This window comes from Melanotaenia boesemani, chromosome 12 (genome assembly GCF_017639745.1).
Source record: "Melanotaenia boesemani isolate fMelBoe1 chromosome 12, fMelBoe1.pri, whole genome shotgun sequence".
In the NCBI taxonomy this organism is placed as follows: Eukaryota; Metazoa; Chordata; class Actinopteri; order Atheriniformes; family Melanotaeniidae; genus Melanotaenia; species Melanotaenia boesemani.
This window is the reverse complement of record NC_055693.1, coordinates 27575201-27589808: the sequence shown is the minus strand read 5'-3', so window position 1 is coordinate 27589808 and position 14608 is coordinate 27575201. Positions and strand designations below refer to the sequence as shown.

Sequence of the window (14608 nt, the reverse complement as noted above, 5' to 3'; positions counted from 1 at the left end):
TGAACTTTGAACTCTGCACTGCCCTCTAGTGGAGTTACTACCTTACAACCACGCCAACAGAAAAGACATGGGAATATGTGGACAATGAAACATTTGACACAGATGTACCACAGATGTACATAAAAGCGAGCATGAATTAGCCTTAAGTCTCCCAGGACTATGTCATTTGAGACTGAATCATGCAACAGAAGATCTATCTACAAATTAGCAGTCAATGGTTCGCTTTATCCGCAGATGAAGATTTATGGTAGACATGAGGAGTCAAACCTCATGTCAAAGATCCCTGCTAAAGACACATTTCCCTTCAGTTTTGTCTAAGGTTAAAGTTCCACGTTTGGTGGAATTTGTTGAGCCGGAGTCCCATCAAGGAATAACTTTACACAACACTGAAGCAACTGTATGATGATACTGTAGGTGAACTGAACACTGTGTTGGAAAGCTGCCTCTCACTACAGATTCATGGACAGAGCTTTAACACGGAGTTGTATGTAACCGTCATGTTATTATGTACTCAGCTGGAAAATACTCAGAGTTGTTCTGCAGACCAAAACTATGTCAGTTGCAAACTGTTGAAAACCTTGCAAATGTTTTCTTGTTATTACAGCTACTTAACAATACAGACCTGTTGGAAAAGTAGCAGCATATGTACAAGACAATGCTAGCAGCATGGTGTTAGCTGTGGGAAAGTGGACGAATATTCAAAGAATGATTCCATCCCTAATCTTAAGTCCTATTTCTATTATAATATAACCTGTACAGAACTGGAATCACTGCCTTAAATACATATTAAAAACAAGTAATATATGTCATGACTGAACGCTGTCCCTAACTGTGTCACAATCCATTGTTGGGAAACATGAAAAAAAGATCCAAATGCAGGACTACAAGGCCGGCAGACGCAGAAACTTTATTATGTATAAACTAAAGAAGCAGCAAAAGCAGGATGTACAAAGAAAAAAACTGGAAACTAACAGGAAAAGAAGAAGGAAAGTCAGGATGGACTGACTGATTAAATAACAGGGGAAGTCATGACAAAACAGATAACAGGGACAAACGAAAGCGAGAGCCTTGATAATAACTGAAATAGCAAAGAATGAAGGAAACCAGGATAATTATATACTAATGGACCAATGACAAAAAAAGAGCAGGTGAGGCAACGAGAATCTGAGAACCAGGTGTAACAGGGGGACAGTAAGTAAACACAACAGAAGACATCAGGGGATAAATTCTACAAACTAAAACACGAAGCAAGACCAGCTCTGAGAAAACAATACAAGACTTAAAACAGAAATCTAACAAAGATAAAAACTCACAAACCATGACAGTTTGACCTGTGATGAATAAGTAAATAGTTCCTTTATATTCCCACATTTTCTACACCTGCTTCATGCTGTATTAAAGTGCTTGTCTTGCTGTCAGAGATTTTAATATAGTTTTAATTTCCTGGTTAAATAAAATAAAGACTATATGCCACTGGTGTTTTAATGGTTAGTGTGTATAACTTAACTGCAAGCTTCAAGCTAGAGTTTGTTGCCTACAGGAAAGGAGCCAGAACCAGCATTTCCATGGCCTGTACTTCCAAAACTTCCTGACCTGTGGAAACTTTTTAGATGGCATCTCCCTCTCTCTAACCTGTTTCCTGTCTTTTAACTGTCACGTGAAGGTTAAATGGGCTCTACACGTTCAAACCAGATGCTGATGCTTAACAACAAAGACAATTTTAAAAGTTCATATACTAATCTTGATGTATTTTATGGATCAACCTTTACATTAGAATAGAAGTGGAAACAAATAAATATCTAGCTTATATCTAAACTAAAGAGCTCATAATGTGTTGCTAATATTAGACAATCCCTGTCATGAGACCAATCCACAAGTGAATCAGACTGGTTCTTTAGCTCTGTTACAAATGAAACCTCGACTGTCTGAACCACTGCTTATGGCCCTCATGGCATCTCTTCTAACATTTCTTTAAAAAAAAAAGACCTGGAGATAAGACTTGTACATTTTATTACTACTGGAGTTCAGCTGTTGCTGCTAAATGGCATACAAGATGAAGTTACGCTACATTGCTCTCCAATTGTGGCTGGAATGTTATGCTAATGTCATTAGGATTGGCGGTATGATGGAGAGAAGCAGAGCTCAGCAGCCAAGGATTAAAAACAAAAAACCCAAAGTGCTTTGAAAGTGGAGATATAATGTACTGAAGAATGCTAGTTGGAGACCAATGGTGTATTAAATCTGCTTCACAAATATGAATATGAAATGCTAAAACAAGTAATTTGGAACAAAGTCTGCTGTTTTTTATCCAGTCCTAATGTCTGCAGCCTCAAAGATGACACCCAGCCTAAACAAACAGCCACACCTACCCTCCAACTCTGAGAACAGGAAGAAGATTCACCAGATCTATGGTCATACTCCCCTGCACCTTGGAACCACAGCATAAACTATCACAAACTCTGCTTTACATAAATGGTGGGGCCTGTACTCTGTAGTCAAACTGAAGCCCAGGCATTGAACTTGGTGATACTCCAAAGCTAATTGAGTATCTATGACGTTTGATTCATTATCTTATTTGGCTACTTATTTGTAGCCAAGATACAGTGGTAACTCTAAAAAGATGCAGCTTTTGTTAAAGCTGAACAAAGAAAAAATTTTACTGATCTTTCTGCTTGGACTTATCAATGTAACAATCTGCAGTTATTTTGCTCCATGAACTGGTAACGTTGGTTAAACACGTTCTTCTACATTAGAGAAATCTCTTCATATAAGACCGAACAGATTGACCCCAAATAAAAGACTACATATAGGCCAAAGTTTACTACTGCTCTGCGTAATCTGTCTTAGCCTCCAGCCATTTGCTTCCTCTTCCATTTTGTTTGACTACCACTGTTCTCTGACTGAGAGGCTTAATATGTGGTAGTTGGGGGTGCTGAGCTTGTTGAAAACCTGGAGTGGACACAAACAGCTCATGCATGCACAATGTCTGATATACACTCCATCTCTATTAATATTTGAAACCCTGCAGCTCAATCTCTTATCGCTCCCTTTCTCCCTTCCAGCAGCTCCACACAATCCATCTGGTTTGTGCTGACTGCCACCTCGTTTGGGGGGTGGTTCATATAAGCAGAAACTGTGTATCTCAGAAACTGGTTGCAACAAAAGTAAAATAATTGAGTTTCAGTAAAATTCAAGAGTTTGAATATTGTTTTACAATGAAGACAAGGATTGAAGGTTGTACTGCAATGATGTCCACAAGGGGATCTGGAAACCTTGCAATGACCAGTTGATGGGACCTTATTAGTTAAGAGACTGACTGAAATATTCAAACAAGTTGGTCACTCAAGACTATGCTAACTGCTAAAATTTGTAATCAAATCCACAGCAAACAACATGCATCCCCCATATATATATATTTTCCATCCAGCATGATAACTGCAGACATCTGAGACAGAAGTACATGGTTGTGGTACATACCCTGCGTGTTAATGTTAATCAAAGCTCACAAACATGTCAAACAGCAAACCTTAGTTTGACAAAAGTTAATAGAATTATTACATTTCTGTGTCCTTACGTAAGGGATAATGCCCGACGAGGTGTCCATTATCATAAATTAATGGACGACGCAGAGGCGTGAACCGTCCGAAGCGAATGTGCAGCGGTTACCAGCTACTGTTTAGTCAGAGCAATAATTTACAGCAGTAAGTCTATTTGACCGGAACTTCTTTCATAGGTGGACAATGGACACCCTTCAGCCAATCAGAATCAAGTATTCACCCAGACCATGGTATCATGATATGTAAACATCTATTTCCTTTGACGTTCATTAACATTTTAATACATACTGATTCCCTGAGGATTTGAATGATTATAAGAATCCTACCAAATGCACTTACTTCTGCTACTGCTCTTAACCACAGCATGCACACATACATAAATGAGGAGACAAAGTCAATTCCTGCAGCTTTAACTTGGCAGCTACTGAACATCCAGCAGCAGTTATATGATGGGAAACGCCTACTCATTCAAAATTAATCGTTTTTACTTTTAATGTACACTTTTTAACTATTTAGTTAAAAATCCAACCTTTACAGCTACAAAGCTCATCTTGCCAATCCTAGGAAAAACCCTACCATCAGAATTAGGGCTGGAAAACATGCAACATCATTGCTAAATACATCAGTGATTATAAACTTGCTATACTTCAATATTTGTTACTAACCACAGGTGCATCAACAAGGATTACATTCCACTTCTGCACCCATGTGTGGCAGTTATCTGTATGTGGACAAAAGCAGGACCTAATTTTCTTGGAATGAAGCCAACATGGTACTCATTACTAAATTTGCACACACTGATATTGCAATACAACGCCTTCTGTATAAATCGTGCACTCCTAATCTGTGGTAAATTATAAGACTAAGTAAGTTGTCACAAAGAATGTGGCATTGTAGCTTTGAGGTACAGCATGGAGTTGTTATTGCTTTCATGCTTCTTTTAAACAACATTGAAAGATAAATAATAAATAAAAACAGAGCTGCATTATTTCCCCACCAAAGAAATTGCTCATAAATGTGTGAACTTCATCAGAAGACAGCAGAGCGCAGAATTAGTAACTGCTGATGCTGAATTTCAGCCAACTGCAAAAGGTGCCCCACAAGGGTCAATCCTGGGGCCTGCTCTGTTGTTAACATTTTAATGGGATGATTTAGATTTTTTTTTGTTTATTATTTCTTGTTCTGAATAATGGAGATATTCTGAAATGCTTCAGATGCAGTTTAACCCTGAAACACTGTTTATCACATGCAATGTGACTGATGACTGTTACAATACTTATTACAAGCTTTTATATTCATTTTGAATGAGTAGCCGTTTCCCATCATATAAACAAGCTATTACAAAGCTTAATTCTGTAGAATAGAATAGAATAGAAGCTTAATGCTGATGTTGGTTGGTCCTTTCTGTGTTCCATGTGATGAGCACAGATTTTTTAATAAAAAAAAAAAAAAAAAAGATCTTTCAATGAAGACCCCACAAAACACACTTACATTATTTAGTCACACTGCAGGTAACAGCTGATTTAACCAAGCCTGAAAAATTCTGATTTACTCACGTGAAACCACATGGAATAGCTTAAATCTTGACTTTATTTAATCTATAATGTAAATTTTGCAATTTTGTAAATTGCAACTTTATATTATTTTAGTTTATCTTATATCAGAAGCTTAATGTGCTTTAAGGCTTCATTTAATACCAAATTGTCTTCATGCTGGTTAATCTAATTTGTCTTAATTAAGGTTCATTTTCTTTGATGCAAAATACCTTTTGTTTCTTTTTAAAATATTACATTCGTATGTCTGTATTAACATAAAGTTAACATCTCACATACACAAGCACATGCACACTCCTCAGACCCAAAGGGCTTATTATAGCTTGCCCATTAATCAGTGAGAGTTGTAATTATACTAATTCCAATGTGTAATCTGATCAAGGTGAAGAGGATCAAATCACAGCCTTTCCCTCTTGCTACACTTGCTTTGTATATATATTTTTTTCTTTCTTTTTAATAAACTGAACAAAGAAAAGATTCAAAGAAAGGTTCGTTACCACAACGGTTTCACTGTTTGGCTGAGTGTTTTGAGGATATCTGTTGATGGTCAACAATTGTTTGATTCAACAATTAAACTGTCCAAGCATTTATTAGAACAGAAAAAGGCTATTTAAGTATATTTATATTAAAATATCTTATATTTTTCTTAGGGCTGTCAAAAATAATGTGTTAACGACGGTAACTAATTTATGTAATTAATTGCGTTAATATTTTCAATGCAATTAATGCATGAGCAGCATAAAAAGCCCCATACATCCCTCATTTCTCTGTTATGACGCCGGGAGGTGGAGAGGTAAGACGAAAAAGATGAGCCGGGTGGATCTATTGATGGGTTTGAGAATAAACACGACATTAATGGAGCAACCCATTGATGTCGCCCCCGTGACGAATGAGGGTGAAAAGGCTCCACACTCGCACTTTTCTCGTATGTTTTTTTTTTTTTTTTACTTATCCTGCGTTTTGCACAAACACATCTCCTCTAGAGGCTCTCTGGTAGTCTCTGTTTGTGCAGCAGCTGCTTCCTCTCTTTACTCTCAGGTTCACACCATCACATATTTACCCCAAAGTATTGTTTTTGGCAGGACCTTCTCAAACACAGTAGCTGGCTGGTGGTAGACAGGGTTTATACTTTATCCATGCAAGGGCGGGTCTAGAAAAGTTTTGATGGGGGGCCAGGCAGGAGCACTGACCAGGAAAAGGGGGGCACAAATGAGACTTTTTTTTAGGTCTTGATTTTATGAAATACTGAACTGATTGTTACAACTAAAGTCATCATCTAAAGTGAGGGAAAACTAGTAAAACAAACAGCCAATGATCTATTTTATTAATATTTGTTTACTTTGGATGATGCTGCTGTAGGACTTTTATCACTGCTGCACACTTACACTTAATGATAAAAGGAAAAACATGTTTTTAGCCAGATCATCAGTTTTATCAGAGTTTCTTCATCAATGTTGGCTGTTTAGCTTCAGTCGTAACATCTGCTGGTTTTATGACAGAAATTATAACCATGGAGACGGTTGGTGAGATGATGCTGCATGAATTCTGAATTATGATCTAGAACATGGTGGAGATTATTTAAAACAACATATAGAGGTGCATTACATGCTGCATTTACTGAACCTTTGACGTTTACCCAAGGGAAGGTCAGTTAACACTAAATATGTGTAAGCATATAGGTAGTTGGAGGAGGGAGGGTGTGGGAGGATGGGGTGGTTGGGGAGGAGGAGGAAGGGGGAGGGTGTAGGACGATGGGGAATTGGTCAATGGTGCCCTGGTTACTGGGGTGTGCGTCTGGAACAATCGGGTGGTTGTAAATGGTTTTAAATAGCAAGACTTTTTATTTTCTGCTTACATAAATAAACAAGTGCTGGGCAACAATTTCAAATGCAATAAATTGCAATTAATCTTTTTTTGTGATTAATCACAAATAATCACATTGCTATGCACAAAATTACAATGTTAAATTGAAAAGTAGTGTGTTTGTGTCTTTTTTATTAAAAATACTGCTAAATATCCCAAAGTTTTGCATTTTAGTGTTTCATTTGCACAAACCTATTAAACAAGTTATCAGCTTTTTAACAGCAGTATTCCCTTTACAACGCAACAAGTAAAATATTTATTTTCATTCTCAAATATTAATGTAATAAAACCAAATATATCTGACAAAGAAGATGAAAATTCCAGGATTAATTTATCAAAGGTTACAAGTCAGCAGGATAAATTTCAAAGCAGTGTGAAGCTGCCTTCCAAAACACAGGTATAAAAATGTCTGATAGTAAATTTTAGCCACCAGGTGTGTTTCCCTGCTGGATGAAAGCATGGATGAAGATTTCCCTATATAATGAAGTTACAACTGGCCTTATCTTGGAAATGTTTCTGAGCTGATAAAACTGACAACAAAACCAAATTATTAACATGTTTGTTCAGACTCAAATGCTCGTCACAAAGACACCAAGATTACACAAAGTGGGCTCTACAGCAGAGGATGATAAATCAAGATTCTCAATAACACTTGATGGAGCAGATGGAGCTGAGACAAGGACCTCTGTTTTATCAGTGTTAACTTTAAGAAAGTTGTTGGCCATCCAAGGATTTATGGACTTTATTTGTCCTATTAAGGTGCATAATTTAGAGAAGTTATTAGGTTTAAAAGATTCATATGAATGAATAACATCGGCGTAGCAATAGTAGGATGCACCTTTAAAAGTTCTTATTAAATGACCCAGAGGAATAAGGTAAACAGAGGTGGGCCCAGAACAGAACCCTGCAGAACCTGAAGACAAAGGTTCGTGGGATGACGTGAAGTTGCCAACACTGACTGGAAAGGATCTGCCAGAAAGACATAAGACTATAGATATGAAGTTGCATTTGTCTAGTATTTTTACTGTGTGTGAGGATTTCAGGATGTTGTGGCAGAGAGGGGAAACTAAATCTAAGTGACAAAAAGGCTCAGTTTTTGTTTGCACATGGAGTTCAACTGATACTGCCCTGAAGCCGATGAGCCAGGCAACGGACAATGACACTGTTTTATCCGTGTGAATGTAAAACAACAGTCCTGGGTCTGTGATGTAGCTGATGAGCGGGACTATGTTGTGCTGCAATTGTATCTGATTTTTCAGGTCTGTGTGCACACCTCTTTGTGTTCAGCGTATGGTAAAGAGTATTTTATCCAGATTTAACATGATCGAATGAAAATAACTCACAGCCATGTGTGATGGATTTTTCATTACCGTGGGGTGCTTCCATGAGTAGCAGTGCACTGTTTTATCTGTGAGCCTGTCTGTAATTATCATATCAACAGTCTGTCAGATCAAATAGGCTGATCTGACGTACACTAATCTGTAACCGTCTTTCTAAGCTATTGTTAAATCACAGCAACACATCTTGAAATTCAATATGAGAATGAGGATTAGTTACAAGATACAAATACCAAAAATGGGCCTAGATAATAGGAAGTATTATGTGTTAAAATAGGATCATCAAATTACATATTTAGTTATCTGAAAAAGCTACAACTGTCCAGAATGAATAACAGTTTAATAAAAATGAGAGGGTTTGGGGAACCAAACCTAGATGACATGCCCTGAGATGTAAGAAACATTCATGTGAAACAGTTTTTTGACAGCTTGATAACATTTCTATACTTCTTACTTATTCAATGTAATCTATTTTGGACAGCTAAGAAAAACAACAGTTTTTAATACAGATATCCCATTTTAAATTAACTTGCCAAGTCAAATAACCACATCAGACTCTTTCCATAACACTGAGTTGCCCCAGGCAACCATTAATGTCAAGCCTTAGAAATGCACAACAGTATGTTAATGTTAGTTATGCATCTTTGATTCTGTTGTACAAATTTGTACTTTTTTTGTGGAATTAAGAAGATAGGAGAATGCATTTTTGAAGGTTTGCATTAGTGTTGAGTTAATCTATGCATAAGTGAAATTCCAACTTACATATATTGACTTTAAAAGCCAGATAAAAAGCTAGTCTTTCAATTATTTGGTAACATCTCCATGTTCTATGTTAATATCCCTGAACTCAACTCGTTCCATGATGAACTTACATCAAAAATGAAATACAAAAAAAAAAAAAAAAATCTCCATGCACACATTCGTCTAAAATTGATCGATATTAGTTCATTAAGCTTCTTTATAGTCTGATTACTGCTGAAGTGAAATGGTCAACAAGAGATTTTAACTGCAAGGACTCCAGCTCAACAGAAGCATAAACAAATGAAAAAAGAAACATTGAAAGGCCAAAACCTGTGAAAACAAGCCCAAATATCACCTCCTGTAAGACCGTACTTATGGCAAGTTCTAATCATTAAATCTTGGATGTATCAAAAAACAATATTTTCAATGCAGACAAAAATGGTTTTATTTATAAAATATCTTAGGTACATAAATGATACTGAGCTCAAAGCTTTACGCTAAAGCTATATTACCCTAACTTTGAGTGTCTGGGCTTCCATCCCTTTTTTTAAATTGCATTTTATAGATGTGATTTAGAAAAGGTGAATGGAAACCATTTTAAAAAATGTATTATTCAATAATATACAAATGAGTAACTGTGCTAGTTGGATTCTTGGCTCGTTTAGTTTGCGGTACAGTGTGTAAGAAATACTGACATCATAAACATGGCATTGGAAATTATATCAAATTCCAAGTACAGCTGTGAAAGGACAGTGGCCATCGGAGGCCAAAATTCTTTCAGACATAAACATGTTTTCATCTGTGATTGTATCCAGTGGCCTCAGGTGCCACGATGACTGCACTACAGACAATTATTTCAGCATCGTGTACATGTGTAGTGTCTTATTCTAAATGGACTTATAAATGGACTTCTACTTATATAGCGTGTTTCCAGTCAGTTTGACCACTCAAAGTGCTTTACACTACATATCACATTCACCCATTCACACACACATTCACACCCCGATAGGCACATCGGGAGGCAACGTGGGGTTAAGTGTCTTGCCCAAGGACACTTCGGCATGTAGTTAGTGGAAGCCTGGAATCGATCCGCCTACCTTTCCTCCTGAGCTACAGCCATCAAGATTTCTATGTGACTTTGAAGGTGTTACTCATCCCAAACAGTCTTCTAGCCCCTATCAGACAAAGCTGGTACTGCAGTTTTAAAGCTCAGAGGGTTCTCATTCACACACAGTGTTATTTGTCCATTCAGAGACACCGTAGTAAAAATGGTGGCACAAATATGGCAGCTGCCATGTATGTGGACCCATGGCAAGAAGATGTAAATGGTTCCTTCTAAGAGAATAAAAACACAACAGTGGAAAACTTTTATATACCAGTAGAAACCATAGTTTTTAATAATATATAAAAAATTTCCAACTTTAAAATAAATCAGGTTGGATTGTTTTTCTCTTGGATTCATTTAAAAAAACAACTTCCATCAATGGGCAAAACAATGTGTAACAGCAGCAAATCTTTTTCAGTGTGTGGTTTATGGAAATGTATTTATGTTACACTGTACTATGAAGGTATATCCAACATCAAAGGCTGACTCCCTGTAATTCCACTAAATTATAGTACTAATAGCACCACTTACACATACAATGTTAAAATTACAAACTGTAAAAGTATTAGCTTCAATATGACCTTTGTACATTTAGTATCGTATAGATTCTACTGGACAGTCTGCTTGCCATGTAGTAAAAATGACTGCACATGCAGTGTCTAAGGATACAGCAGGTCAGCACTAAACAGTAGTACCAAGCTCATCATTTATACAAGGAGTAAACGGAGCTGATGTTAGGATAAAGAAACCCTCTCACTGTAGTAAGAAGAAGCTCAATCACTGTCCTATCAGCAGTTTATACAGTGAACAACACATGTCACTGAGACACTAAGCAGACTGCGTCTGCAGGGTTGAGTGTAGGCTATCAGTGGCAGCAGCCCCTGCTACAGATCTGCCTGAGTGACCACATTGTTTTTGCATCTGGAAACTGCTCCCACTCGCAGCTTCCAAAACAAATGTGAGCTTTGATACCAGACTCTTCCATCTCTGGTCTAGTTGCAGGCATGGACAGACTGCAAACCAGCAAACGTGCAACATACTGCTGTGTGACAGCCAGTTAGGGTAAAAAAAAAACTAAATAAACAAACGGAAAGTGAGAAACAGATCAACAGCGTGTAGGTGGCAAGTGTGAAGGAATGCAGGTACACTCCATATGGATTCCTCACAGAGAAATGCTGTTAATCACTGTGATATGATGGGTCTGTTGGATCATACTGAACATATGCTGTTAGATCATTTGAAAACGTTATAAATAAATAATGCAATGTTTATTTTATGATATTTTAGACGTTGATTTTTAGACCACTGTGCTCACCAGAAGAGGCAGCTTTCCAAAACCAACATCAGAAGAAAATGATTTATGAGAATGATAATCTGAGGAGATGAAATTTGATATTAGAGAGTACTTTTGGGTAGAAACAACATCAAAGATAGTTTTGTCCCTTTTCTACTTGTACAGCTAATGCTTCATGCTTTAACCAGTTAACCTTTTTCTTTGTTCCAGGTATATCGATTGACAAGGTGCTTTGGATAAGGCTTACACCCCAGAATCCCAAAACATCTCTTTCTGAAGTCAATACACTTTGTGAGCTACCTCAGATAGGCAGAGCGTTAACAGTCAGAACCCATTCATGCGGATGTAGGACCTAAGTGTTTTAGACAGCTGGAGGCCAGAGGTGCATTCATACAGCGCTGTGTACTTTTTTTTATACACTACTGGGGAAAGGAAACAAGGTGCCGAGTTTTTACAACTCAAACAAGCTTCAAAAGTCAGTATTTGGTTTTAGACAAGTTTCTTGTAATGTCTCCAGGAATAGTTCTCTAGGCGTATTGAAGGACATTTCAAAGCTGCTCTTTGGATGTGTTTTCTGCTTTTTACTCTACTCTCTCTCAAGATGATCCCACACTGTTTCAATAATATTGAGATCTGGGCTCTGGGGAGGATTCATTACCCCATAAGACTTGTTGCCTCTGATTTTCAGTCCACTTCTTGTATCCTTTGGAATAACTCAGCCTTTTCTTCCTGTTTTCCTTCCTTTAAAATGGCTTCTTGACAGCCACCCGTCCATGGAGACCTTTTCTGATGAGGCTTCAGCGAACTGTAGACAGATGAACTGAAGGGCCAAATGCATCTCTCATCTGCTGTACATAGTTTCTTTAGGCCTGCCAATTCTTTTGTCCTCTACTTGTCCAGTTTCCTTAAATTTTGTAAAAACACAATGCACACCATGCTGAGATATGCCAAGTTTTCAGTTAACGGCTCTTTGACAATCACACTGTGCGTGCAGCGCTATTTCATGCCTGTCAACTGTGTTCTTTGGTATGTTTTTAGATCCAGCTAACAGTGTTATCACATATTGCATCTTTTCCTGATATCATGCAGCTGTGATGTCCATCCCTTTATGACCACAGTGCAGCATCTTCTGATGGCTACTTTCAGCAGGATGATTCACCATGTCACAAAGCTCAGATCATCTCCAGCTGCTTGCTTGAACATGACAATGAGTTCACTGTACTGCAATGGCCTCCATAGTCTCAGTTTCTGTTGAAACTTTAAAAATGTTCAACAAAACTTTAACAATGATTAAATACAGGCAAGAAACTTCTGTTGAAAGTATTACTGACGCAACAAAATGTGAAGCCAATTATCATCATAATCTTGTGTATTGTGTAGTGGGTACCATGATAATTCCCAGCTCATTGAATTGTAAGTAAACATATACAACTGTAGTACTAAAAGCGGTTAAATGCTCGTCTTATATCTGTCCCCTGCAGCAGAACATCATATTCTAGCTGGATAAGTCGTGGCTGTCTTTCACATACTGAACTAAATATTCATGACATTAATGGGATTGAGGTGAAGCAGGAGGGCAGAAAGTACGGGTTGTGTTTCCGACAACAGTCAACAGTAAATGTGCTGCCATTAACACAGAAATATTTTAAAAAATTCATCTTCATAAACAATGGACAGCAAAGGGCTGTTTTTTCAATTAGCAGCTGTAAGCAAGCAAATGTGTCTCTAAATGTAAAATATGACTGTTTGGGGATGAAACAGAAGCTTGTGAAGTGGGATGCTTGTCATTTAAGAGTAGCTGCTGCAGAAGTTTGGGATGAGGAAACCAGGCAGAGCTGACAACAGTTTTGTGCCTTTCTATACTTCTTCTTCATCTTTCCCCTGGGAGAAATGAAAGAAAAGAAAACCACAGGGTGCCATCATTGGAGCACCACTGGGTGCAACCCCCATGCAGCGAGCTGCAGTGATCAGACTCTTCTCAAGGCAACCTTCGTCCTCTACCTGACAGCTCCCTCCCTGTAGCAACCAGCAGGAAAATGGGGGCAGTTTAAAAAGAAGAGCAAGAAGGGACGGTAAATGTCTCTTCTTGTCAATAACAGCAGCTGTGTCCGAGCTATCCCTGGTTCTCAAAGGTAACAATAACTGCTCTGTTAAAGGTAAGGGATAATGTTGCTTCAGATGTGTACTCCAGCATTATTACCATTATAAAATCAGGGACAGCATTTTTTTAAAGTCTGAATGGATCGTATACTAACTAGGCTATACTCCGGTAAATGTACTTCTTTCAAAATCAGCATCATTTGTCTAAAGTTCAAACCTTAAAGTCAAGGCCCGATGGCCAATGATCATTTGCATTAGAGGCCTCTTTGCTGTGCTGCTCTGAAATCTAAGCTAAAAATATTTTACATTATTTACGTAATTTATGTGCAGTTGTGTCATTTCAGTTCAGTGTGAGACCGCCGGGCTGAAGCTGCAAACCTGCAGGAGATGCTGCTGCATACCATCAGGGTTATTCTCTTAGGATTAAAAAAAAAAAACACTCAAGAGCCACAAGAGAAGTTATAGTTTGTTTTAAATGAGCTGCACGGCATTGCTAGTGATGACTCAAGCACTCCTCATCTTGTCTGAATTGGAAACCACAGCATAGCGTGGCGTGTAGAATTTCTACATACTGTCTGTGAATATATTTCCATTCCTTATATGAATCATTCTTGCACAAACGAGGCAAGGTTAAAATGGGGGTAAATGGAAGAAACCAAAGGCCATGAGAAAGTGTGGGTTTGACCTGACATTGCAATTTGGTTGTACCCCTGGAAAACAAGGGGTGAAAGAGGAGCTAAAATTTTACTAATCTGCTCCGCGGCAAGGCTGAACTTGAGAGGAAATGAGTGTTGGCAGTGGGAGCCTATATAGATTACACCATGTTTATGAAGGCTGTCTTGTACTGAACACGAAGCCTCTTCATTTCTGATTGATGGCCAAACGAGGGGTAACATTACCAGTCAGTCACTGGAGTTACTCCAAGCCTGAGTGCCTCATGTATACATACAGACTTCAACTTACACAGAATGGTGAATTTGTCTCACACGGGAATTATAAATCACTTTCTCTGACATGGCACGTGTTACTCTTGTGTCTTGTAGGATTTTCATTCAGCC

General features: G+C 37.9%; 1 protein-coding gene across 2 annotated transcripts in view; it reads right to left on the bottom strand.

Annotated features, from left to right (window-relative positions):
• The window catches only part of adarb1b (adenosine deaminase RNA specific B1b), a 157432-nt gene that overhangs the window by 87965 nt on the left and 54859 nt on the right, over nucleotides 1–14608 (bottom strand). The window lies entirely within an intron of this gene.